Source organism: Dermacentor albipictus, chromosome 1, assembly GCF_038994185.2.
Source record: "Dermacentor albipictus isolate Rhodes 1998 colony chromosome 1, USDA_Dalb.pri_finalv2, whole genome shotgun sequence".
Taxonomy (NCBI): domain Eukaryota; kingdom Metazoa; phylum Arthropoda; class Arachnida; order Ixodida; family Ixodidae; genus Dermacentor; species Dermacentor albipictus.
This window is the reverse complement of record NC_091821.1, coordinates 24195002-24221753: the sequence shown is the minus strand read 5'-3', so window position 1 is coordinate 24221753 and position 26752 is coordinate 24195002. Positions and strand designations below refer to the sequence as shown.

Genomic DNA, 26752 nt, shown 5'->3' with positions numbered 1-26752 from the left:
TGGGCCGATGACGTCAGATCCTACGCTACTATAATGTAAACACGCAGTACACGTTGCGCTAACGCCAAAGAAGCAAAGCTGATGATCTCTCCTGACGACATAGGGAGCTTTTACAGATTTGCCGAACTATAGACAGCGGTGATTTCAGCAACGATTTCAGCGACAGTGGCGGTGTAGTCTGTGGCGTCACAAACACAGGGTGGCCAGTAAAAGGTCATGAGTCGGGAACGCAACCAATCTTTAAAATTCATTTTAAGGAAAGCTAAATGACTTAAAGCCGTATTGTTTTGCACAAATAATCAGAGTGCAGAAGAGAACGTATATTCAAAATTTTATTAAGAAACTGCAGTGGACATCGAAAACTCACCGGAGTTGCCCTTTAAGAAAACGACCTGTACTCAACAGAAGAAAAGACAGAGGAAAACAAAAGCGAGAATTCCGAAAATCGCCGTTCATATCCAGCCAATGTATACGCACGCGCCGTGAGCCATGGAGTGCCCCCGCGCAATGTCCAAGACAACATGAAGCGAACGGGGGTGGAGGTTGGCAGGCCGCGGTTGGAATCGGCAAGAACGGCGCTTTCGAACGCAACGTGGAGCGAGGCGCGAACGAGAAATACCGGTAATATCCGAGGACCGGTCAGCGAACGAGCAATCACCGCGGCAGCAGTAGCCGGCGGCCCCAGTTCTATACCAAGTGAGCGGGGGCTCCAGCCCGCGATATACTCGGCACCCTAAAGAGCGCAGTGTGTCTTTGCTTTCTTTTTATTTCTTTAACATCACTGTACTCAACGCCATTTCGCTTTGGTTATCTTATTTTCACTTCTCTCACCGCGGCAATAGCAGCGGCGTACAACAGCAGAACAGTATAGCGCAAGGCTGTGTGAGAAGGCCGCCCATATCGCAAGGACGTGTAGTCTTTTTCCTATGCTTTGTGTCGACGTATCTTTGTATGTTCATTTACGCCATTTCGATTCTCCGGTGCACTCTTTTGTATGGCATCGATACATACTTGTGAGTTGTTTCGAACTCGTACAGCTCACGGCAAATAGCCGACAGCACAATCAGCATGATTATATATCGGGTGAAAAGCAGGCCAACGCCAGTTCCGTCGTATTTCCGAGCTAATCACGCACAAAAAAATTGAGAGAGAGAAAAAAAAGTACGAACAGGAACCACACATCACTGTCCGCTTTCCTGATTAACTAAAATACGTGTATTAAACAAGCTTCTTCTTTCCTGCTTCTTTTTATTTAATAATTCTTTTAAAGTCCAGCAGTATTGCCTTGGTTCAACTACCCTTTACCTTTTATATCCACAGCAGATAAACACATAAACCTGCGTAAATGACTGCGACAACTTTGCGAGGACCATTACATGCCACTTTTCGTTTTTCGTTTTACGACGCTGCTAGGCTGTGCAAAGTGCTTGCTTGCCGCTGCTCGGTCTAGATCGCAGCTGTTTTTCCGTATACTTACAACTCCTTTCCGGGGCCCTTAAAGGCACATGTTTGCTTACACCATCCCCAGCGCTTTGTTCTTCTCTGCGTGAGAATTCCCAAATTCACGAAGGTGCGCGAAGGACTTTCGCTCACTGTTCTTTGCCTATAGCTTTTAATGAGGCGAAGCATCCCGAGTTTGAAAAAAAAAAAGTCGGCGCACTAATAATTTTGTTACAACTTTTCTCTACTGCTGGGGAAGAAAAAAAACGTACCTTCACGTTTACAGCAATTCGGAGCAAAAGCACTGAACTCCAAGTGCAATATTCAGACAGCCAACGGGTGCACAACGGTTGGACAGTCATATTGTCATGACACTCGAAAACACTTTGTGATGACGTGAGCGGATGTTGTGTATGTTGAACGCATATCCACGGGCGTCGGTGCGTGCGCCCTTCTGTGATTAGGCCCAGTTGCAAATATAGAGCACGCCTCTCCGCCGGCCAACCCCTCTCCCCCTTACGCCTCCCAGTCTGTATACCTCGGCAGAGTTCTTTCTGTGTTTTCAAGCGCTTGTAAAGCGCGCAGCCATTGGCAGCACACGCAGCGAAAGCTTGTAGTTGCGATTACGCGCAAATTGCCCGTCAGCGCAGGAGTTATCCAACACTGTGCGCTCTAATTACGACGTTAATTTTACCTTGTTGATCATTACCACTCGGTTCAAATTACCAGACGTAAGTTGTTTTCTTGCTTCGCATCCGCCTAGTAAGACGCAATTTGGAAAATCACCTTCGCGTTGTGACGCAAACTTCAGTAATGTCTGACAAGGACGACCAGCTAAATTGGCACGGAGTTTATAGAGCTTTAGCGAAGCGGGGAGTTCGGTATCGGGGCAGTGTCCGGGTGTGGAGCAAGATTCAACATGCATGCACAGCAGTCTCTACAAAACTTGCATATATGGCAGGATTAAATGTCTAAAGCAGCCTAAAGAGGAAGAAAAGAAAACTGATGGGGTGGGGTGTTGGCGATGAAGAAGGAGAGTACGGCGTGGTGGGACGATGGAAAATCGTGATGGTGTCGCGAAGAGCGTCTAATGACATTATCTGGCACAGCTAGCCATCACTAGCATTTAGAACGCGCAAGATCTATGGAAGCCCACAGACGACAGGAGATGTTCATCGCTTTGACCTGATTTTTCTTCTGGCGATATCACTGCAAAATAATTTGCAGCCTTAAATGTGAATAATGGTTTAAGTCAATCACCCTTAAACCATTTGACCAAAATGATCTAAGGGTGTGATTTATAGACTGATTTACATCCTTATTCACTTTTAATGGTGCAAATTATTTCACAGTGTAGGATGAACAATCCAGGCGCTCTTAGACAGAAGGCGTTTCGGAAATTTGAGTTTCCACTAGCGTTTTACCACCACCTCGGTCACACCAAGGCGGTGGGAAGTAGGTAAGAAACGGATGTCCCTTAGAAATCACACGGCTGCAACCTCTCAATCTTCATCACGTGTCATTCAAGAAGGCAGAAGATGCGCTGTCGTCCGCTTGCATGGTCGTGCGAACGCATTCTGTTACAATAAATCCGGCGAGGACCCAACGCGGCTGCTCTATAGGCGACACGCGTATAGACTATCCGGTACGAACAATAAATGCGAACGGCTAAGAAAGGTCTGGAAGCTCGCGCACAAGCTAACGAAACACAGAAACGCAAATTAGCCGCCCGAGTAGAACGCACCGAGTGTATATGCAAGGGGCCTTTGTTTCAGCACCCTTATTCTCCCAAGGAGCCGCGATCGCCGCTCGTCTGCCGCTTTAATTTCATCTTATCCGGGCTTCGCACAGAAGCCCTCCCCCACCATCCCTCTATCCTTTTGTGATGTCACTGACTTCCGGTCTCCGCCGTTGCGTTGATAGCTACTGCCGGGACGTTTCGCAAATTAAAGTGCTCCTGTAGCGGTGCTCGTTGAAAACACGTGAAGCTAGAAGAGTAGAGGAAAAGAAAGCTGCACCATGCCGGTGAAAAAGCAGGTTCTGGAGTAAGGCTGCGGTAAGACAGATAATAAGAGCCAGCAAAAAATAATAATAAATAGATAAATAAACAAGGCAGTCGCCGCGCTCGGACCGGGTTTCTCAAACGAACCACACATTCAGGCGGACGGCTCGAAAGCAGGGGGTAAACGCCCCCACAGAGAGAGGCCGGGGGAAACACACGGGCCTCCGCACCGCGGTAAACGCAAGGCGCAAAAGAAATACGGAATTAAGCGCAGGGGCGAAATGAGAGAGAGAGAAAGGGTAGGTGGGTGGGTGGATGTACGGGGCCTGTGAGGCTTTTCGGCGTGAGTTTGTTGCTGCTAGCGAAATCCTTTTGTTCTTTCTCGTTACCGTTCTCACGGCGCAGTCCTCTATATACTTCCCCTCCTCCCACCTCACCTTCTTTATTATTATCATTTTATGTGTTTGTATTTCTATTCTACGTCTTCGCCGCCCCTTCCTCCTCCCTCGATAAACAGCGGAACACTCCACTTTATTTTATTGCTGGCTTGAGGGATTTTTTTTTTTCTTCCTGTCTTCGCGGCGCCGTTCGCCGTCCCATTGTCTGTCTCCTTTTCTGGCAGCGCGGCGGCCGACGCTTGCTACAGCGCTGCAGCCAGACACTGCCACCAGCTCGGCGCTTGCGCCTCCTTGGTGGCTTTTGTTTGTGTTGTGCTGCTTTCTGCATCCTTTCCAATCACCTCTTTTATCTTTAGTATCTGTTTTGCTTCTTTGCGAGCGCTCCTACTTCTGTGCTCCCTTTTCCTTAATGAGCAGTCTCGTTGTTAGTATAATTCTAGTAGCCGCCAACACTTGAGTGTTAGTGCTTTCTTCGACTTCCTCCGGATAGACCTGTCTCGCTCACACTGCGAATCGAGCAGCTTTCTCGCATTTCCGTTCCCGCGTGTGCTTCCTCTCTCCGAGTGATTTCGTAATTCGCAGTAGTGTGACTCCGGACTGCCCGCTTGACATAGCCACTCTCAGTGTTTCTTTTATTTTTTTTCCAAAGCCACGGCTGACTCTTAAAACGACGCCATTCACTTTATATTAAAACACGATTTTGAAATGACCGCAGAAAGCCTCCCGGAGTATACTTTTTAAAGATAAATGACAATGAAAGAAAGAAAGAGAGAGAGAGAGTAACGAATCAACCACTGCTGCCGCTGCCGCCGTGACGAGAAGTAACACGTGCTGTACGCTCGCAACTCTCCCGTCGGACGTTGTATATACACATACACTTTCTTATTTTTCTTCTTCTTCCGACTCTTAAACAGACTCCCCCGCCGGCACTGCTCAGCGGCCACCAGCCGTCCGTCGCTATAGTTGCGCCGCCATTCTTCCCGACTGCGCGGCGTACAAAATTGCAGCTCCTTTCGAGACAAAGGCTGCGTAATAGCGGCGGCAGCAGTAGCAGCAGACCCTGCCACTTACGAGCGAGGGCCTGCTTGCTGCCAGCGCAGAGAGACAGAAGCGAGCGAAAAGATTAAAAAAGAAATAACGAACGGGCGAGTCATAATAGTAAGGCGAGCGTATAGTAAAGTACGAGACCACCCCTCTCTCTTGCTCTCGCGATGGCCCCCTCCGTATGTGTGTGTCCGTGTGCGAGCGAACCCGTATACGCGGATGAAACAACTCAACTCTTTCCCCGCCTGTGCAGTCCCCTCGGGGCGAATGCGCGCTCTCTTGCTCATTAATGGTTTTATTACGGCGGTCCCGATTTCTCTCCGTCTTTGCCGAGCGCCGTCACTCTGATTAAGTCTCGCCCCCCCCCCCCCCCCCCCCCCCCCCGTTTGCTGCCCGTGCCGAGCGCGCGCGCGGGCGCTGTATGCCACCGCCGCGTGGACTCAATTTCAGCGCTCACTGGCACCGAGACCATTATACCGCAGTTTCTTGGTGCAAAAGCCAGTCCCCCTTTCCTTTTCGCGCGTCTGTTTAGCTTTATTTTCGTTGGTTACCGGCGCTAGAACCGCTCGACGCCTCGGTCTCATTTAGTCGTGCGGCGCGGCGCTCCGCTGTAGACATTGCCCCCGTACACAGAAGCGAAGTTGGCAGGAAAGTGCTAGTAATGGCGGTAACGACGCACGCCTGTATGAGCGAAAGTCAACGCGAAGAAGTGTACAACTCGAGGCATGTTTTTTTCTGCTCTCTTAACTGTCTCTCGCACGAACAGAAGAGCTCGTTACGAAACCTCGGTGCCTCTCGAACCAGTAGGTCATAACCACGCGGGGTTTTTTTCGCAGGCAGTAAACTGTATACAACGTCTCGAGGTGCGAAAACATCCGTACTATTACGCGACGTCCACTGATCACCTCATTGCGTTTTTCTCACCGCACAGTAACGCACTTTCTCAGCTGATCCGCGGGCAAACATACGCGCCCTCTGACAAAAGTCCCAAGCTCGCGCCGTCACGCTCGGAGGACGTGTACGGGCCGCACAGTGCATGAGCGTCAAGAATGGAGACAATATTGTCCGCGGAGTTGGTATACTATACACAACAGCGCCGTCTTCGAAAGCGGGCGTGTTGGGGTCAGTTTCCTTTCGGCTGTACTCTTCTTCTTCTTCTTGCGCACTTCTTTATTTATTTTTGTCTTTCCGTTTTTCTCAATTTTCTCGGCGTCGTTATGGGAGCGCTTCGAAGATCGAAGGGGACGACTGGCCAGACGAGCTCGCACGGCGGCGCGCCACTTCCGCCAGAGCGCCAGATGGTTACCGAGCACGCGTACGCGCGCGGGCGCGCGCGCGCGTCGGTTTCTATATGTTCTCGCTATGCGCGCGAGATTCCCCTCGTCCCTCCGCAAGGAACCACGCGAAGAAGACAAGAGAAGCAGGAAAAGCAGAAACAAAAGAAGGAGAATATAAGCCGGCACTCTCCGCAACCGCCGTCTTCCCGCACGTAGCATACGAGCCTATATGACCGAGCGGTGCGTGCCCTATAGCTGCCCCTGCTCCGGACGAAAGTCCCGAAACGCAGGTAGGGGGGCTCCTGCGGCAGAAGCGCTCGTGCCTCGGTAGCTGGCCGCTGGGAGCCTTTCCCGCCCATCCGGCAACAGCCGGTCGCAAACGGGCGCTCAGGGTTGTGGTTATCGCGCATCCTTCGCGTAGCAAATAAGCAATAAGAGAGGGGCAGCGCCGTGGGGGAATGGGCGAGGAGGTTTGACTCGCAGTAGCCGCAGTGTACCGGCCGAGTTTTGGACGAACAGTTGCTTCGAGTGTAAAAATACACGAAGATTTGCGTGGGGGAGGGGGAGGGGGGGGGGGCGTGAGTCCTTTACGACCCCGTATATACGAACTTCACCGCTGAGAGATGCCCGAAACCATACTTGCGTGGCCTCAATAACTAAGAAACATCTCTTTGGCGGGAAACTTGCTATGTAGTTGTCGTAAAGAGCTGTAATGTTCAGTTCAACTTCTATGTACACCACCTCCCCCCTCCCTCTCCAAAAAACAAAAAACAATCTTTCTTATACATTTTTCTTCTAGCTCTGCTGTAAAGAAAATAGAAAACAAACTGTTTCATTGTCAGCTTGTGCTATCATTAAGCATCTCTACTGTTCCTATGCCCCTTCTTTGGCACTCGATATCCAATGCACTCGTGGAACCTCCGCAAGTTGCAGCAATAATATACTTAATCCTTTATCAGTTGATAAAAAGAAAGACAAAGGAAAGGAAGAAATGGCGAGTACACAGTGAAAAGAGCGCAACCTTCTCTGAGGCAGCAACTATATACCTCACAGACTATACTGCATTTTTCTCTTATTTTTTTCTCAACGATGACGAAAGCACTCACAGAGTTTTCACTTGTATCGCATTACAGAGTTCAATGCGACACAACGTTTCTCTTGCTTTCGCCGACCCTTACTGACTTTATTTCTTCTTCTTCTTCTTCTTCTTCTTCTTCTTATTATTATTATTATTATTATTATTATTATTATTATTATTATTATTATTTGTTCCGGTTTTGACTATAAGTACGAATTATAGTTTAAGACTGCAGACAGTTGGACCAGTTGGTGTTACACATTCATTATTTGAAGCTCAGCACAATGATCAATAAGTAACACTACCATACGATGCTTAGTGGTGCTGTGAAGCGGCATAAATAGCTGTACGCTAGATCATAATGAAATGGCTGATGAAAATATTTCGAAATCCCTTTCGTCCCCGTCTCTTAAGAGTATTCGGACGGAACTGTCGCAAACCTTACAATTAAGCGTGCTTCGCGCGGTCAGTTCTTAGCCACAGCCTTCGCTTGGTGCCCTCGTGTGCACGCCCATGTACAGGGTGATCATATTTTGGTTTTAGGAAATGCTTAAGAATAGCCTATTGCGGATAACATAATTCTAGTCGTAGAACTGGATTATTCAAAGAGGCAGACATTACTTCAACGAGAAATCAAAACACGCATTCAACTGATTAACAGAAATCCATTAATTATCTTCTTAACTATGTACTTTACGGCACATATTGCAATCTACAAATTTGTAGATGGTGATCTTGCAAGACGTATCCACTTGGAATAAATATTCAAAATAACGCCAATTTCGAGATATGCGCCATCAAACTCGCCGTAAAAATGCACTGTTGTTCCACTTACTTTTTTAACAAAACACCTTTGTATGCATTGAAGCACAGTAGTAACAGGAACGTCCATGTATTTCGTCCCACCACTTTGGGAAATAAGATCTCGAAACTGGCGTCATCCTAGAAAGTCATTTCAAGTGGATGCGTCCTGCAAGCTCACCGCCTATATTTTGTAAATGACAATATGTGCCGTAATGTAATTAGTTAAAATATTAATTAGTGCACTTCTTGCTAATCAGTTGAACATGTGTTTCGATTTTTCGTGCTCGTAATGTGCGATTCTTTGAGTGATCCAGCTCGATGACAAGGATTATGCTATCTGCCACAGGCGACTTTTAAAAATTCCATAAAACTTAAACATGATCATCCTGTATATACGGGCAAAGCTCGGAACAAGCACACATCACAATGGCACTGAGTTTATACTCGAGAATTCGGTCTGTATTTGGAAACTTTCTAATATCAGATTCAACATATACACGTGACAGTTCTTGCGGCCCATCAGTAGTACGAATGAATGAAAAATAAAAAAAAGGACTTGAGAAAACAAAACTCTTCCTAGACTTGTCGCCTGAATGGCGCTTTTCGTATGCTATAGCAGAAGCCAACGAGAGACGGCCGGATAATTAGTGGCGTAAAGGTAGAAAAACACGCACGCGCCCTAAATGAAGGGAACTTGATGTGTTTTATATGTATTTTAGCCTTGTGTACTATAATATCTAGAGCCCTGACGGCTAGTTATCACGGTTATTCTGGCATGCATGGCCAGGGCGCAGTAAGAGATATATAAATAACGGGCTAGGTAGGCTCCCCGTTAGAATACCCTTCCATTCAGCGATTCCTCCGACCAGGCTCCTCACATCGAGGATATCTGAAAGAGGTAGGTATTCAGAGGGCCACAAAAGGTCTGTAATAAAGAGACTAATAGTGTAGCAGATCTTTGCACTTAAGTATAGACACAAGCATGTTGCTCCCAGCTTCTTCAGCGAACTAGACATTGCGGTTTCGCGCACTGCTTCCGGCACGTAAATTCTCTCTGTTAATCAAGTCCAACAGTTCATTTGTAATGTGCCGTTCTTTCGGTCACTTATTAAACAGACGGCAAATTGCGCGAAGCGGGCGCACCAATTTGCTTACCCGCACGAACAAGAAGAGCCCTGCATAGGTAACGCGCCAGCGCTAAAACACGCCGTCGGTTGCGGCGCGCGAGGTCTCACCTTGCTCGCAGGCATGCCTCTCCGGCCGCCCAACAAATGACTCTCGTGTTTGCAGCCGTATATACGCATTACATCAGCGCCGCGGCCGAAACGGCACGAACCTAATGAAGGCAGCGCAGCAGCCCGGGGTGAGCGAAAGATTGAGAACAATCAACGGGCCAGCCGCCCGCTCGGTACACGCTGTTTTTTTTTTCTACCCCAAGACACGTGCTTCTTCCATCGGGCTGGCGTGCGCATCACCGCTGCACGCCCGGGCCGTCGCTTCCGGTCACGAGGAAGGCCGGGCTGCCCCTTCCTGGGCCCAGCCCCGGGGAGGCAGCTCTTTCATCCCTGGCCGACAGCAGCCGCAGCAGCACCCGCGCCGGCCATATCAGCGGCGCAAAACGCGCAGGGCCACGGTCCACTGCGCAAACGAGGCATCATCGTAGCAAGCGGGGCGAGCGTCGGGCGCGGCGTCTCCTCCGCTGGCGTAGAGTACACTTGACGCGTGCGCGCCGGAAGCAACATCAGCAAGCATCGCCACCACCGGCGACGAGAGCGACAAATTGTAGAAACTGGCGAAAGATGAAGGGAAAAAAAAGAAAAGAAGAGGCGCCCCGACGGCCGCCGCTGCGTCTCCATCGCGCTGTCCGCGTCGCGCCTTGGCTTCCATATCTGCCAACTGAGACGGCCAGCCGGAGACACCGAGCAGAATGGAAAAAGAGGTAGCCGACGAGAGAGAAAAAAGAAAACGAAAGAAATACGGGAGGGAAGAAACGACAAAGTTGCCAACGCGATGTCTTCTAGCGAAGAACGGTCGAGGCGCGAGGCACGAAGTCTGCGCTGCTAGCACCGTCTGTGCCGTGGACTCGAGCGCTGCCGACGCTTTCGTCGTGCAGCAGAGAGTCGGGCTGGCGCGCCTGTCAATACGTGCGCGCGAGCTATTGAAGGAGGTCGTTGACAACCATTAGAACATTCCCGGGTGCTGACGACAGGGCCGGCAGACAAGCCAGGCACCTTCGGTCGCTCTGGGAGAAATAAAGAAAATGGAAGCAGCGGCAGTTTTCGGACTCGGAGGCTACGAACGGCGCAGCTTGGGTCGTGGTGCCTGCCCGAGACTGCGCCTCAGCAGACTCACTTTTTCAGATAACAGGAAAACCTGTTCCTACGACGCGATTTCATACAGCTTGTAGCTGCTTGAAGCGGCGCTCTTGCAAAATGACATGCCAAACACTCTTCGCAACGACCCAAAGGGGTCCACTCTTTTAAGAGCAACGAGGACGGGCCTCTATATAACTAGACAACTACTACTGAAGAGGTTTGTTCAAACCGTATATGAAGCGGTTAAGGCGAGGTTATGCACAGACGATTTTTGATTGACTGGTACTAACGTTTGCAAAAATAAGTGTACCGGGCAACGCCGCTATTACATTACTGAGTGCACGCCGATTTACTAATTATTTGTGGTGCAGACTTGTGCGCTTTGTGCTTAGATATGTAAGAGTAATTTAGACTGCCAGGCTAGCCCGACCTGTAGCAAACACCTCAAACAGCCAACCAAACAAGCAGCCATCATTTAGTTTCGCCACCAATGGGCGTCGTCGCTCCATAAATCGTTGCCTGCGGGAGGTTAACAAAGTAGTCGAATTTGCGTTTGATTGTTTCGGCACTACTTCAACAGTTATTTAGCACATACAGTTTTGTTGCTCAAAGCCCTTTCGCATTTTGAAAGTCAGGCATCTCGGATGCGCTTCTGTACCGGTCGCAATAGACACTATGAGGAAACCGAGTGCCGCAACGCACATGCGAACATCAGTGCTCGTAATCGCTAGTTGAATACTATCGCAACAAGGGATATATAGAAAAAGACACACAAAGTTCTAACCGCAGAACAACTTAAGAAAACACGCGAGGCCGCTGAGAAATGGGAAGAAAAAAACAAGTACTCGAGAGGAGGATAAGGAGAGGGATGAAGTATCTAAGGGCGCTGTGAAAACACAGGCTACGCCATTCTTGTTTCGTCCGGAGCGTGCTATTTGCAGATAGCCTCGAGAGATAGCAGGGGTGCAGCCCGTGACGCCGCACTGAAATACGGACAGCCGAAGAGTTGGTCTTAATCCCGCCGCATCTACTGCGGCATCCAGGACAGGTATACTTTTTGGGCCCCCTCCCCCCACCCCTCCGCCTCCCGGCGGCATGCGAACAAAACAGGGAAACAATGCGAGCTCCGCGGGGCCGCGTCTTCCCTCCGATTTTCCACACCGTCGCATTTTCCACGCCGACACCGGTCCGCCTGTATATGCGGCCGCATGCTGTCGGAAAGGGAAGGCCCCAAAGAAGAGACGCCGGCGATCGGAGCAGCTGATGACCCGAGGAAACGTTCGAGCAAGTTCTCGCGAGAAAACCAAAGACGGAGAACAGCGGGAGCAAAAGAAAAAAGAAAAGGAAAACGAGGTCTCACTTGCTTAGATCTCGGGAATTACTGGCGACGCAACTGCGGTCTCCGGATGTATACGGTCCGGGTTTAGGTGCCTTACTTATAGTGGCGCGTTCTATGCCGAGAAGTGGAAAACAGTAGTCGTGATTACAGTAATTTCGCGGGCATTCGCTGATGTGTGGTATTCGATACGAGTTAGAGGAGTAACAAGTATGCTTATTGGCTCAAGAACATATCATATATACTGACATTGTGATGCTGCCGCACGTATGTACAGCAAAAAGAACGTCTAACACTTTTTCGGGGGAAAAACGGGCAGTGGTATGGGAGGGTTGTCAGCTCCGCTTCCGCCGGCTGTTCGTGCAGCGATGCAATCCAGACGGAGGATATGTGGTTGCTCAGCACTCGCACTTCTAGCTGCCAGCTCATGCAACGGCCACTGCACCTCCAAACGTCAGCGAGCGACACTGTCGGCGGCATCAGGTTTCAGCTTGCGAAAATTGTCCGCGTGTGGCAGAGGCATACAACATATCTTTTTTTTAATGGGCAGGGGGTGGGGGTCAGAAAGATAAGATAGAATGAATGAATGAATGAATGAATGAATGAATGAATGAATGAATGAATGAATGAATGAATGAATGAATGAATGAATGAATGAATGAATGAATGAATCCTGGATGTTGAGGGTATAGTCGACTTCTGCGGCGCAGCGGCCAAGCCAGAACAAGGCGCGAACGCTTTTAAAGGGGCCTCGCGTAAGTAGTGCAGTGAATTATTCTTAGCGGGTTCTTTAATTAGCGCTAAAGTGCTTTTATTAACTCGCATCAGCCTCTCACTGGTCACGCTGTTGCCGAGTGCCCACAGGTGGTTCGGGTTTCTAAAAGCAACATACTATATAGCCATACGGATGCCTATATAGTATATTGTGGTACCAAAGCGCTCTTTGCAATCCTCCGACCAAGGTCTCGTAATTTGCACTTCTGGGTGACATTTGTCCCCTACGTCATAGCCTATAGCGCTCCCGCATTCAGGACTCTGAATGCAAAGTAAGACAATCTCGCGCCATTTAAGTGACAAATATAAGCTTCTCTCTCTCTCTCTCTGGAGCGCTACAAGTACCTCGGCAGTACCGGTTTCAACGCTCGTGCTAGCGTTCCCGGCAGGTCTACGAATACGTTCAGGCCAAGCTGAAAGGCCCGGCAGCAGATGTCTGCACGCACTGGCAGCAGCAGCAGCGGCGCGGCCGGGGGATCCGTTGGGCTGCGCCGAGCAGCAGGAGCGAGACGTTATCGTGCGCTGGACAGCTGTTCCTCCCGATGGCCAGACACATCCCGCGAGCCGGGCCTGGCTTGGAGGGCGGCTATCGAACCCGCTTGTACACGAGCCGCCACCGATCTTCCTGGTATATACATGCCGCGATTGTCGCTCACCCTCTCTTTTCGCCCATCGGAACAATGCGCGGGCCTGAACGGACACCGTCGGATTTTACGGGAACACGTTATCTAAACGCTACACCTATTTTTTGCGGCTCCATCACCAAATAATATATAGCCTGATATTGTCGTGCGTTCTCCGGTATAGGCACTGTCTCCTTGAAGGCGTTTTCTGGTTTCGGTTAACCGGGGTTCAATTTTACACACTCGTGCGGGGATTCTTTTTTTTTTTCTGTGCATATTGATGTCTCATAAAATGGCTTGCGATCAGTAACATATACCGACGCAAACATTACGCAAATGACTTTATCAGACCGCTGGCGCGCATCACGCACAACGCATGGCGCTGTGCGAGTTCAGCAAACTCGCCTGGCGAGGTGCAACGCTTTGAAGAGCTCGCGGTGTAACGTGATCGGGGGGGGCAAAAAAAACGAGGTGTGAGGCGTTGTCGGGAGGGGGGAATGGGTGTGTGCGTGGAACGAGGATGGCGACCACGAAGTTCCCAGGTCTAGTAGGAAGGTCAAGCTCACCGCGACATCCGAACCGAATCGAGAGCGCACGACGACGACAGTGGGGTGCCTCTGGGCGTCACGTATCTTCCAGCGCTTCGCTTCATCCTTGCCATTGCGCCACGTGATGCCCAAACGTCGATGAGCGCGGAGGATTCACGCGAGGATGAAGGATGTTCGATGCCTGCCGCTGCAGCGTTCGGCGCTCGTGCTGCAACCGGGGCGGACGCTCTCCTTTTTCTCTCGGCTCGTCCAGAGCCCGCGCTGCCCTTCGATCCAGCCGTTGACGCGGACCCGTCGCCTCGTGACTGGGAGCGCGATCCATCACGCCGAGAATTTCGTTCCTTAAGCGGCCGCGTGCGGCTGCAAAAGCGCGCGTCCGCGGCGTCGTGCGTCTGCGTCGAGCATCGCCCAGGGCGTGGTCGCCGCGTGTGTGTGTGTGTGTGTGTACAGGCGGCGCGCAAGAAGAAGAAGACATCGGACCCGAACAGAGTTATCGAAGCCCCGCGCAGAACGACGTACGACGTGTAACGAGCACGTTTTGCGCGAAGCGTGATTAATGGGAGGGTCTCCGGATGGCGATGAACTCCGCATAAATCGGCCGAACTCGGTCGTTGATTCAATTACGAACTCGGCTGTAATAGGGGCGCTGATGAGCCGGGCGGCTGGAAGGAGCGCTCCCGGAGACTGGACACCGGCCGGGGCACGGACGCGGCTGCTCCCTGGGAAGAGCTCGTTTCGCGATGAGTAAAAGCGTCCCCTTTCCTCCGAAAGGCGGCGCCATGACTTTAATGAACAAAGCGGAAGAAAGAAAGCGCGTGTCTCGCGGAGAGGTGAGATGAAGACCACAACATCATAATTTCTTAGACTTCTGCGGCCCCGCAGGAGGAGTTCGTTAGTCATCAGGCGCTGATAATCATCGGCAGCGGGCGAGAGAGCGGTAAAAGATCCACGAGAGCGGAGCGCGTGCAGATAGCCGATCGAACTGCGTAATGATTTTTCAAAGGCCTGGTTAACAAAGAAACAAACTTGCGCGACGGCCGCTCTAAAGTCATGACGCGCTCGAGAACCCGCATTTCAAGTTTCTTGGCCGCGCCTGATAAACTGCTGCTCTCGATGAAAGCTGTGAACCTTTCCGGGGTGCGTGGAAGTCCGTTAATTATTACGCGCCGATGCTAAATACAAAATGATCGGGTATACAAGGAGGCACGAGCAATAGTATACACGATTCGAGCCGCGTGGCCGAAAGCGTACGAAAGGGCAGATCCTTCTCCTGCCTGCATGTGCTTCTTTTAGTTCTTTAAGAGGAAAATTTATGCTCCCCCTATCGAACATGTTCGACTGCTAGGTAAGTCTAATCACACAATCTAGGCCGTAAGCCTTCAGCCACCGCTTTCCTGGAAGGCTTATCGACGGAAAAAGAAAATTAATGTCATTGCATGCAAGTGCGCTAGTCGTAGACAGCCGACGAACTGCTATAAAAACACTTGCGGTTAAGCTTGCCGACAAGGCACAAACACACGTGCTCTGTGTTGCAACCACCCAGTACAACTGGGAGGGGCGGCGCGGCGCCCTAAACGTCATTGGCATTTAAATGAGCGCGCCGTTTTCAACGATGAAGGCTAACTTGTCCAACGCGGTTGCCCGTCAGAATGGGAGCGCTTTCGCGTCTGTCAGCAGCGTGGTCGCTTTCCCTCGCCGAAGCGCTGAGCACAAGGTGCCAAAGGCCGAGGCGCGAATGCGTTCTTTGCGGGGCCAGCCATCCGTGGCGTCGTGAACGTTCGCGCGTGCCGTCGTCGGAGCTCCCCTTCGGCTGACTGACTGACTGGCGTAGAAACGGCTCCGTGTGTACGCGTGGCGCATGATTGCCGTGCGGGAAAGCCAGCAGCGGCGGCGTGCCGACAGTGAAGCTTCCGCGTCACAGCAGCGAGCCCTATCGGGGGGTGGAGATGGGGCGCTTACGGCCTTCGCTGTACACCTCATACATTTCGCACCTAGCGTAGCCCGCGCGCTTTACAGAATGGCTTGCGGTGTACAGACTTTGTTCATCTCTTTTGCTGCCCGCTTTTCAAAGCGTCCCTCGGATACCTACGTTCTTCATCATCGTATTATGAAAAGCTGCAATATGTTCTTGTCTTTTTTCTCCTTTCTTTCCGGAAGAAAAATATGAATCTGCCTAAGTCATAGGTAGGTGACAAATGGCTGAACAAGAGTCGGAAAAAGGTCTTTGGCGGCTGCCTTTTCAGCTCTCCGCACATAGCGTCGACGTCGACGAGTTGAAGCAGGCCACTTGTTTTCGAAATTGCGCAAGGGTGCAACGCTTGCGCATGCTCAGCTTCTGCGCAATGGGTTCAAACGGTCGCATACTGTTACACAGCGGCGTGATAAGAGAACCGCTACGCGCGTTCTAACGCACGCTGTCGCACATTCGAACAGTTTATTTTAGATTAGTTTAGTTACCATGCCTCTACGCGTCCGTAGTATACTTACAGTGACGTAGCCAGTAATTTCGTTCAGGGGGAGGGGGGGGGAGAAGGAGGGGTCTCATATTGGAGCTCAGCCTCCTTCTTATAGAATTTGTCGAGGGGTCAAATACATGAATAGTAACTGCATTGCCAAGGACGCTGCAAAGGAATTCTTGAACGCTACGCACTGCCAAGACAACTAAAATACGGATTTGTTCACGAAACAATATACTTGTAAGCCCCAAAAATTGTGCCCGAACTAACTGATATCAATGCTTCCATGTTTTTTGTCTATTTATTAAGTAAAGAAAGTATCCCACGAACTTTAGAACTATATCTGTTTGAAACCAGCGAAGCAGTGCATGTCACTGATATGAAAAATGTAAAGGCCATAAAATGAACAAGTTGAGTACAAATATGTTAATGAAACTTTCTCAGTCAAGAACCTTGTTTACATTTCACACATTCACAACGGTCAGGTACAAATCTCAATTACGCTTTGCACAAAGGTATTGCTCAAATGAAAGTGAGCCACTGCGAATATATGACAAACGGGGTACTTTATTTAAAAGTATACTCTGTATGAGCATTGAGACATTTGTCCCATTGAAGAAGTCGCGTGATTACCGTCTCATAAAACTCTTTGAGTTGCTGCTTCAAAACGCCTGTAACTGACTCTTTCGCGTCATCATCCGACACGAATCTGGTTCCCTTTAGCTGTTTCTTCAATTACCCCAAAATGATGAAGTCGCAAGGCGACAGGTCTGGGCTGTATGGTAGATGTTGCAGCGTTTCCCACTTGAACTTTTCCAGTTTTGTATTTACCACATCAGCAACGTGCGCACGGGTATTGTCGTGGAGCAAGATGACCCCATTCGTCTATTTTCCACGTCGTTTGTTCTTGATTGCAACACGCAGCCGATCCGGCGTTTCACAATATCTGAAACGATAGTCTCTCCAGGCTTAGCAAAGTCTCTCAGTAATGGCCCCTGACGATCGAAAAAGCAAGTCAACAGCTTTCCGGCGGAAATGATGGCCTTTGCTTTCTTTGGCGTGGTGAATTCGAATGTTTCCACTGTAAGCTTTGCCGTCGCGGTTCAGGCTCGTCATAGTGGCACCATGAATCGTTCCCGGTCACAATTGCAGACAAGAAGTCGTCCCCTTCATTGTGATACCGGATCAGATGAGTCAACGTAGCGCCGAACTGTCTTCTGTCGGTGGTTCAAAATCTTGGGCATCATTTGCGCACACAAGAGCCGATAACCGAGATGTAAATGAATTATGGTGGGAACCGAACGTGACTGATGTTCACACGCTCTGCCACTTCATCGATGCTTATCCTCCGTTATTGTCTAATCAGCTCATCAACCTTTCCAATTGTGTTGGAGGTGATTGCACGATGGCTTTGGCCCGGTCTTAGATCGTCTTTGCAACTTTCACGTCCTTCTTGAACCGTTTGCTCCAACGCTTCACAGTGACCAAAGAAATGCGATGTTCAACGTACACGGCAGCCATATGGCGACTAATTCCTTTTTAGGAAACACCTTCAGCTGTCAAAAACCTCACGACAACACGCTGTTCAACTTTAGGAGTGCCCATATAAGTGTCACGCAACCATGTTTAACCCAGTGTGTGAGAGTATTAAAAAACCTTTATCCTCACACCTGTGTGTCACTTTTGTAAATGAGAGATGTCTGTGTGCTACGCGCATACTTCGCAGACAATGAACAGAACCATTATTGCGCGGGGTTGGTTGGCTCACTTTCATTTGACTCGCCCTCGTACATTAGAAATGCGAAGATACAATGGAATATGCAAATGAGAACATACAGCTTCATAAGGGGCACAAAAGTGTCACTGGAAACAAAGTTCTCTTGACGTATACACAAAACCTCCCAATAAGATATTTAAATATAGGTATAAGTCTGCAATAAATATACGTATCTAAGAAAAGGTCACTGTATATAATGCGTCAAACAAGGCAAATAAACATGTTGCGCAATCACAGATTCACAAGTCACAGAATCCTTAGGCCCGCCCCTCCTCCCTCCACCCTCCCCGAAATATCGCGTGCGACGGAAGGTGGCACGCTTCCTCCCCGCTTTTCTCCCTTGCGCACACAAGACTGAGCCACCATCGCCGGCTCACCCATGCCCCCCCCCCCCCCCCCCAACGGTTTCACTCGCATACAACATGCGGCGCGCGGTCACGATGTTATCACCTTGGACTTTATATGAAACATGAGGGCGACGGCGATGGCAGGAATGCGCCTGGGGTGTCCATATAATTGTTACCGCAATGATATAATAAGAGTATCCGGCAGCTGAAGCGTCCCGTGGCCCATTACATTCCGCAATAGAAGCAGTGACAAAATCGAACTTTCACCATGCGACAATTCGCTGCGCCGCAACAATGTCTTCTTTTTCTTTTGTGGGGTGGAGGCACAAAAATAAAGAAGAAAACGTAAAGGAAAGCATGTTGGCCACAATCGAATGCCTACCTTGGGCACCTAATGCGTCTACCGAAGGAACATCGAAGAAAACGTGCGACGGTTGGTCCACAGAGAACCCATACGCATACTGCTCGGTATAGCCTGCACCGGCGAGAGAAGACTTTCCAGAGAGGTGGCGCTCGAGCGAACGCGTTGCAATCCGTGGAGTCCCCCCAGTGATGGCGGTGAGCGACCATTGTTTCTTTTTCTCGTTTGCAAGCCAGAAAGCGTCCAAAACTCTGCCAGGCGAAAATCCCCTTGGCCAGAGAAAAACGAACGCGCACCGAAGTGCGCCACGCGGTGGTCGGGACAACACGAGAAAAGCGCGTATGTGCTCTGGCTGGCTCTGGCAGCCCGCGGGTAGCGAGAACAAGAAAATTGAAGATGCTCAACGTGTCCTTGCGAATAGAGTACAAAAAGTACAAAAATAAATATCGTAGTTACCTTTGCTGGCTTTAGTGTCTTGACATGGATGCGGTGGTGCAGGTGAAAAAAAATGTTGATATTTTTTTCGGTGACATGGCGGGCACAAATGAACCATCACAACACTTCGTCTCTTCTCAACACTTCGTCTTCGTTGCTACGTGCTTAGTCAACTTGTTTGATTGTGTTGATTTGGCTGGTCTCGGTATGTTCCGATGTACAACTTTAGTAAAGCCAATGCACCTTTGGGCGTTGCCGTAAAATCCAGCTCGAGTTCGCAATGTGTGCGCTGAAATGTCTTTTCGAGCATGAAAAAGACATTCTAGACAAAATTCAGAACAATTTCCGGCGCCGGGGGTTGTTTTCGTCGGCGGTGCATGGACACCACGAAAAAATTTCGGGGGGGGGGGGGGAGGGGGTGCTGAATCCCCATAAACCATCCCCGCCCTGGCTACGCCCCTGAGTACTTACCAATATGTAATGCACGTCAAAGTGTTTATTAAAGCTATTCTTACATCATCATAGAGAGCCGATCGTTTGCGCTCATGAGCTCCTCTTTACCACTTACACAAATTCTCTGTCGTCGGTGGCTCTCGGGGAGTAGGACAATGTCTTCATGTGCAACAGCGCGAGCACCTTGGTTACCTGTCGTTATTGCTCAAACGTATTTTATTTCACCAACTGCTCTAGCTTTCAGGCAAAAGCTTTCAAAGGGCGGTCTTGACCTGCTCGAGGGGCTTGACCTCGATTCTTGACCTGCTCAATTCCGACGGCAAAGTCACAGCCCAGCTATAAGCACACGCCGCGACTTGGGTCACAATGCGGCACTATGGACGTCGCTGCAGACGCGTTAAATCGGTGGTTTGGCGTCAGTGGACCTTCTCACGAGCAGAGTCATGTGTTACAGCACTGTAAGATTTTCAGCCACTGGTTAGTGCTAAATCTAGCTGAGGCACGATAGAGGTGGCAAGCCGTCGACGAAACACCAGCAACAAGAGCCATCGCCGGCTCGGTGGTGACGGGAGACGCTGCTGGCGGGGCTTCACGGCGACGACGAGAAGCCGCGCCGTGTACGCGTTCTACACACGCACCGCCGGCAGTAGCGGCGGCGCCGCCTCGCGTGCGCGTGCCCTTGACGCTCTTCCGGCCATTCAGTCCATCGCCGCCCCCTGACCCGCTCCTCTGCCGCCGCCACTCTTTCGACCGCCGGCAACAACCATTGACTCCACACGCGCCGCCACCATTCGCGCCTAGCCGACACTTTCTTCAGCGCCGCCTTTGGATCGGCAACAGCGCGGCCCATCGGGAAAGCGTCCAGCGCACAGCTGGGCCGCCTGCCGCCGTCCGATTCCTGTCTTGCGCTTCTTTTCTGGTGGGTTTCCGGCGCCGTAAACGCGACGATTTCGGTAAGCCGGGCAGTCGCGTTTCATGCACGAAGGCCAGGAGTTGTGTACAGACGGGATGGTGGCAGAAGAAAAAGATTTCCTCGCTCCTCCAGCTCTCGACAGGCCGGCGTTTTCTTCTGGAACTTCACTTTGCGATTCACGCCCTGTACTCACTGTCTGCGTCACTTTGCAGCTGCTAAAAAAAGGTAAAACGAAAAGAGTGAGCAAATTTAATGAATAATGGCAACTGTTGTTATAACGTGCACAGTACAACCTTTTTTGACACGTCTCTGCACACCCAACAACGAGAGACGCAGTCTCACAGCAAGCGCTACACGATGAGTGCCACCTAAATCGACCTCGCCGCGTGTCCGGAAGCCGCCGCATCCACCTGTTGCTCTCTCGGCGCGCGGCTGCACGCACGCACGCGGCAGCGCTCCTCGCGCCAGCAATGGAGATGCGGCGCCGCCGTCGTCCGCAACAGCCGCGCCGTTCGTAGTTGCTGCGGATGCGTCAGTCGCGGCCGGCAACTTTCAGCCAGCGCGACCGTGGGAAACCCCGGGCCGCCGCCGTCAACTTTCGCAGCAGGCGCGTGCGCCGACTCGTCCCTCCGCTCTCGCTGCGAGCAGTCGCCTCTCTGTCGGCTCTCGAGAACGGCGAAGACAACAGCGGAACGCGGAGGGGAAAGCTGCGCGCTGAGGGTCACTCCGCGAGGCGCGTCCCGTCTCCTCCGGATGAGCTTGGGGCAGTTAGTTGGGAGGCGGAGGGGGGGCGGCAACCTCCCCGCTTAGCTGCCGATTCGACCAGAGGCGCGCACACGATGGTGCGTGAGGCCCTGGAAAGAAAAGGTGGCTGTGCGGCATGCTAGGAGTTGAGCACGCAACAGCTCACACTGGCCGCCGAATCATGCGGAGCCGCATCTTGAGAAGGCTGTTCAGTAGCGAGATGAAAACGAAGTTATATACACACTCGCCGCATTTCCCACAACCAAGAAGTAGACACATGGTACGACATGGCTCCGTTACGAGGTGCGACGGTTCTGAAAGAAGCCTGCTCCTGTTGTTGGCAGCTTTTGGAGTCTGACGAAACCGGTTGGGCATTTGTTGCATGCGGTTGTTCGTACGACAGGTCTACAGCAAGTCTTATACGTCAGATCTCATGCGAAATCGTACCACTGTCTCCTCATTGATTAAATGCTAGACAGGTGCGAAACGAAACCGTGCTGACAGAGGGCAGAGACAGACACTCTTTATGCGAGGGGAAGAGGCTTAACGTGCGACGATTGGGCTTGAACCACTATGAACACTTCGGGTAGAAAAAGACTAATAAATGCGCGTAGGCGGGCAATGCGAGAGAAAATAAGTTGGAACGAGAAGCATGCCTGGCTCTCGGTTTGGTGCAAGCTTCGCGTCGGCTTATAGAGTTTCTTACACTTCGTTATCAAAAGAGAGAGAGAGGCAGGAGAGAGCTAGAGAGAGAATGACATAAAGAATAAGCGCAGCGTCAACCGGCATTGCAGCCTATACCAGTGGCGTAGCCAGAAATTGTGTTCGGGGGGGGCTACGCCACTGGCCCCATATTATATATATATATATATATATATATATATATATATATATATATATATATATATATATATATATATGGGGCCAGTGGCGTAGCCGGACATTTTGTTCGAGAAAGCTTTAGCTCGGGTGCTCCTATTTAAATACATGTAGATGCGGAATTCGTTTTTCTCTGCAACCACTTCACCAAATTTGAGGAGGTTTGTTGCATTTAAAAAAAAAGTTTAATTCTAGTGACTACTGGTTTCCAATTTTTCATTTAGGTGGTCATATCTTTATTAAAAATTGGCCAAATCGAAAATTTTCAGAAAACGAAACTATCAAGTTTAAAACTCCGTGACTCAACAATGAAAAATGATATCACAATTCTGTGAATTGCATCTAATAGTACATCTACAGCGGGCAAAATGGAGATGTTACACATGAATCTAAAAAAAATTTAGTATTGTGGAAATACGGCTTGTGCAGAACCCTTGTACACAGCGTAACCAATTCACGTAAGATACAAATTGACAAAGCAAACTTGTCCGCTTTGACTGTTATAATAGATGCCATTTACAGAACCACAATATCTGTTCTTCATGCATAGCTACTAGTTTGTAAACGTCGTGCTTCTATTTTTTCAAACTTTCGAATTTTTCAAAATATTTTAAACAAAATTCAGGCCCTAAATCGAAGTTGTTTTTCCAACAGAACTAGGATTTAACTTTCTCTCTCAAATGCAACAAATTTCAACAAAATAGATTAGCAGGATTATCTAAGAAAAGCGTTTCTGCGTTTTACAAGTATTTGAATAGGCCGCGTCGGATTGGGCCCGAGCTAAAGCTTCTTCTTAAACGATTTGTCAAGGAGTCAAATCCATGAATAAAAACTGCATTGTCATTGCCAAAGATGCTGCAAACGAATTCTTGAACGCTACGCACAGTCAAAACAACAAAATATGTATTTTTTCATAAGAGAATATACTCGTATGTGCCAAAAATTTTGCCCAATATAACTGATATCAATGCTTCCATATTTTTGTCTATTTGAGTAAAGAAAATATCACACGAACTTTAGAACTATATGAGTTCGAAACCAGGAAAGCAGTGCATGCGACTGATATGAAAAATTAAAAGGCAATGAACTGAACAAGTTGAGGACAAATATGTTAACGAATCTTTGTCATTTAAGAACCGTGCTTACATTCTTGTATATATGCAATGGCCAGTGGAAAATCTAAATGACGCTGTAATTTGTTTTAATGTATTAAGCAGGAGCAGCTGTCACCGGTCGTGTATCGTGAGTAATTGCACCGAAATCATAGTCGCAACAGAGGGCACGTATAAAAAGCAGGAATTCTGCAAGATATATGAGGGCAAGTCAAATGAATGTGAGCCAACAACGGGGTACTTTATTTAAAAGTAGTCTTCATGAGAATTTAGACATTTGTCCCATTGACTAACGAGTCGCGTGATTCCCGTCTTATAAAACTCCTTGGGTTGCTGCTTCAAAAAGTCTGTATCTGGTTCCCTTGAGCTCTTTTTTCGGTTGCCCCAAAATGTAGAAGTCGCAAGGTGACAGGTCTGAGCTGTATGGGGAATGCTGCAGCGTTTCCCACTTGAACTTTGCCAGTTTTGTATTAACCACATAAGCGACGTGGGGACAGGCATTGTCGTGGAACAAGATGACCCCATTCGACAATTTTTCACGTTGTTCGTTCTTGATTGCGACACACTGCCGTTATGGCGTTTCACAATATCGAAACAATTGATAGCCTCTCAAGATTTAGCAAATTCTATCAGTAATGGACCCTGACGACCGAAAAAAAAGTCAAGAACACCTTTCCAGCGGGAATGATGGCCTTTGCGTTCTTTGGGCGTGGTAAATTCGAATGTTCCCACTGTAAGCTTTGCCGTCGTGTTCCAGGCTCGTAGTAGTGGCACCAAGGTTCGCCCCCGATCACAAATGCAAACAAGAAGTCGTCATCCTCATTGTGATACCCGATCAGATGAGTAAAGGCAGCGCGAAACTTCTCCGTCTTCTCGCGATGGATCAAAATCATGGGGATCCATTGCGCACCAAAGAGCCGATAACCGAGAAGCTCATAAATTATGGCGTGAACCAAACCGTGAATGATGTTCAGATGGTCTGCCAGTTCATAGACGCTTATCCTCCGTTCTTGTTTCATCAGCTCATGAACCTTTGAAATTGTGTGGGGGGTGATTGCACGATGGTTTTGGCCCGGTCTTAGAATGTCTTTACAACGTCATTTAAAGCGTTTGCTCCAACGCTTCACAGTGCTCAATGAAATGCCGTGTTCAACGTAAACGGCAGCCATACGGCGATTAATTTCTGTTTTGGAAACACCTTGAGCAGTCAAAAACTTCGCGACACCGAGCTGTTCAACTTTTGAAGTGTCCATTATGTGACGCAACCATATTCAACCCAGTGTATGAGAGCATTAAAGAACAGTTATCTTCACACCTGCGTGTCACTTTTGTAAATGAGACATGCCGTTCTCCTACGCGCATGCCTCGCAGATAGTGAACCGAACCATTATTGCGCGGTTAGGGTAGGCGCACTTTCATTTGATTCGCCCTCGTACATTAGAAATTCAGATACAATGGGATATACAAATGCGAAAATACGGCTTGATAAAGGACAAAAAAGTGTCACTGGAAACAAAGTTCACTGCTTGTATACACAAAACCTCGCAACAAGATATTTAAGTATACGTATAAGTCTCCAATGAGTCTATGTATGTAAGAAAAAGTAACTGTATGTAATGCGTCAAACAAGGCAAATAAACATGTTTCACAATCATAGATTCAGAGAATCCTAGATTCCACCCCCATTCCATCCACTCCCCCCGATGTATTGCGCGCGACGGAAGGTGGCGCGCTTGCTCCCCGCTTTTCTCCTTTGCGCACACAAGACTGAGCCACCATCGTCGGCTCACCCATTCCACCTCCCCTCCTACGTTTTCACTCGCACATACTGCATGCAGCGCGTGGTCACGATTTTATCACCCTTGGTCTTTATACGAAACATGAGGGCGACGGCAGTAGTGCGCCTGGAGTGTCCATATAGTTGCTTTCGTAATAATATAATAAACGTATCCGGAAACTGAAGCGTCCCGTCGCCCATTACTTTCCACAAAAGAAGTACCAAAATCGAACTTTCACCATGCGACAATTCGCTGCGCCGCAACAATGTTTTTTTTTTTTTTTTCTGTGGGGTGGAGGCACCGAAATGAAAAAAAGAACGCATAGGAAACTATGTTGGCCAGAATCGAATGCCTACATCGGGCACCTAATGAGGCTACGGAATGAATACCGAAGAAAACATGAGACGATTGGCCCACTGAGAACCACACGCATACTGCTCAGTATCCTACACCGGCGAAACAAGACTTTCCGGAAAGGTTCCGCTCAAGGAACGCGGTGCAATTCTTCGAGTCCCTACAGTGATGGCGGCGAGCGACCATTGTTTTTTTTTTTCTCGTCTGCTAGCCAGAAAGCTTCGAAAACTCTGTCAGGTGAAAATCCACTCGGCCAGAGCAAACCGAACGCCCACCGAAGTGCACCGCGCGGTGATCGGGGCCATACGAGAAAAACATGTGCGCTCTGGCTCGCTCTGGCAGCCCGCGGGTAGGGTAGCGAGAACAAAAAAAAAATTGAAGGGGCTCAATGTGTCCTCGGCAAATAAAAGTCAAAGTTGAAAAAATAAATAAGAACGTAGTTACTTTGGCTGGCTTTAGTGTCTTGACATGGATGTTTTGGCGTAGGTTTAAAAAAAATGTTGATATTTTTTCATGTGACATGACCGCACAAATGAACCACCCCAACGCATCGTCTCATTGGACCTCGCTGCGTGCTTTGTCAACTCGTCTGCTAGTGCGTTGATTTGGCTTGTCTCGTTGTATGTTCCGATGTAAGCCTTCAGAAAAGTCAATGGACCTTTGGCGTCAAATGTTTGAAACAACATTAAACCCACAAAGTTCCGCAATTGCAAATTTAAAGCACAACTTCGGAAATGTCAATGCACGTTTCACATCAAGAGCTTATTAGATATATACCCATAAAGTTTCGCAATTGATATCCATGCGCTCCATAGATTCCGTGGCCTCAGTGAGATGCCGCGGCGAGCCCGATCACAATCAAAGCGCCCTTGAAACTTTGTGCTCGAATGGGACTGCTTGGCGTTATGTGACTGCCGGTGTATGGGCGGCCCGAGTTCCAATCCGGCCCGAGTTCGCAATCTTTACGGTTAAAGTCTTTTCGAGCGTCAAAAAGACATTCTAGACAAAGTCCAGAGTGATTTCCGGCGCCGGGGTTCGCTTTGGTCGGCGGTGCATGGACAGCACGAAAAAATTTCGGGGGGGGCTGAAGCCCCATAAGCCCCCCCCTTGGCTACGCCCCTGGCCTATACGTATATGCCGTTAACAACGCATCGAGCGAAGGGGCAACACTGCTGCTATTTTCTTGGCTTGCAAACCATAAGAACGCAATTTTCCTTATCAGGACGGCTGGGTGACCTCGTGATGCGTGTAGCGAACACATCGTCAAGCGGTGTTTCGCATATACTGGTGTACCCAGAGCTCACCCTAAATGTCCCGGCGACGATCGCCGTATATCTGCGGAGATTTGCCGCCACGCCGTGCCTATAGCCACTCATTTTGCCTAGTTCGACAATTACATCGCTTTGAGCGCCTCGAATTATTGTTTCCCGAGGCGACCACCACGAGTAAGTGGGCCGCCGCCGCTGCGCAAGAGCCCAAATTGTTAGCCGCCAGCCCGCAGAAC

At 49.4% G+C, this 26752-nt stretch overlaps 1 protein-coding gene across 8 annotated transcripts in view; it reads left to right on the top strand.

Annotated features, from left to right (window-relative positions):
* Window positions 1-26752, top strand: part of sv (paired box protein shaven) — a 243189-nt gene that overhangs the window by 68107 nt on the left and 148330 nt on the right. Inside the window, exon 1 of one of the 8 annotated variants that reach the window (XM_065454712.1) lies at window positions 18645-18777. The exons of the other annotated variants lie outside the window; for them this stretch is intronic. The gene's annotated coding sequence lies outside the window, so the exon portion shown is untranslated. Of the gene's footprint in view, window positions 1-18644; window positions 18778-26752 lie in introns of those variants that run through there. 8 annotated transcript variants of the gene reach the window in all.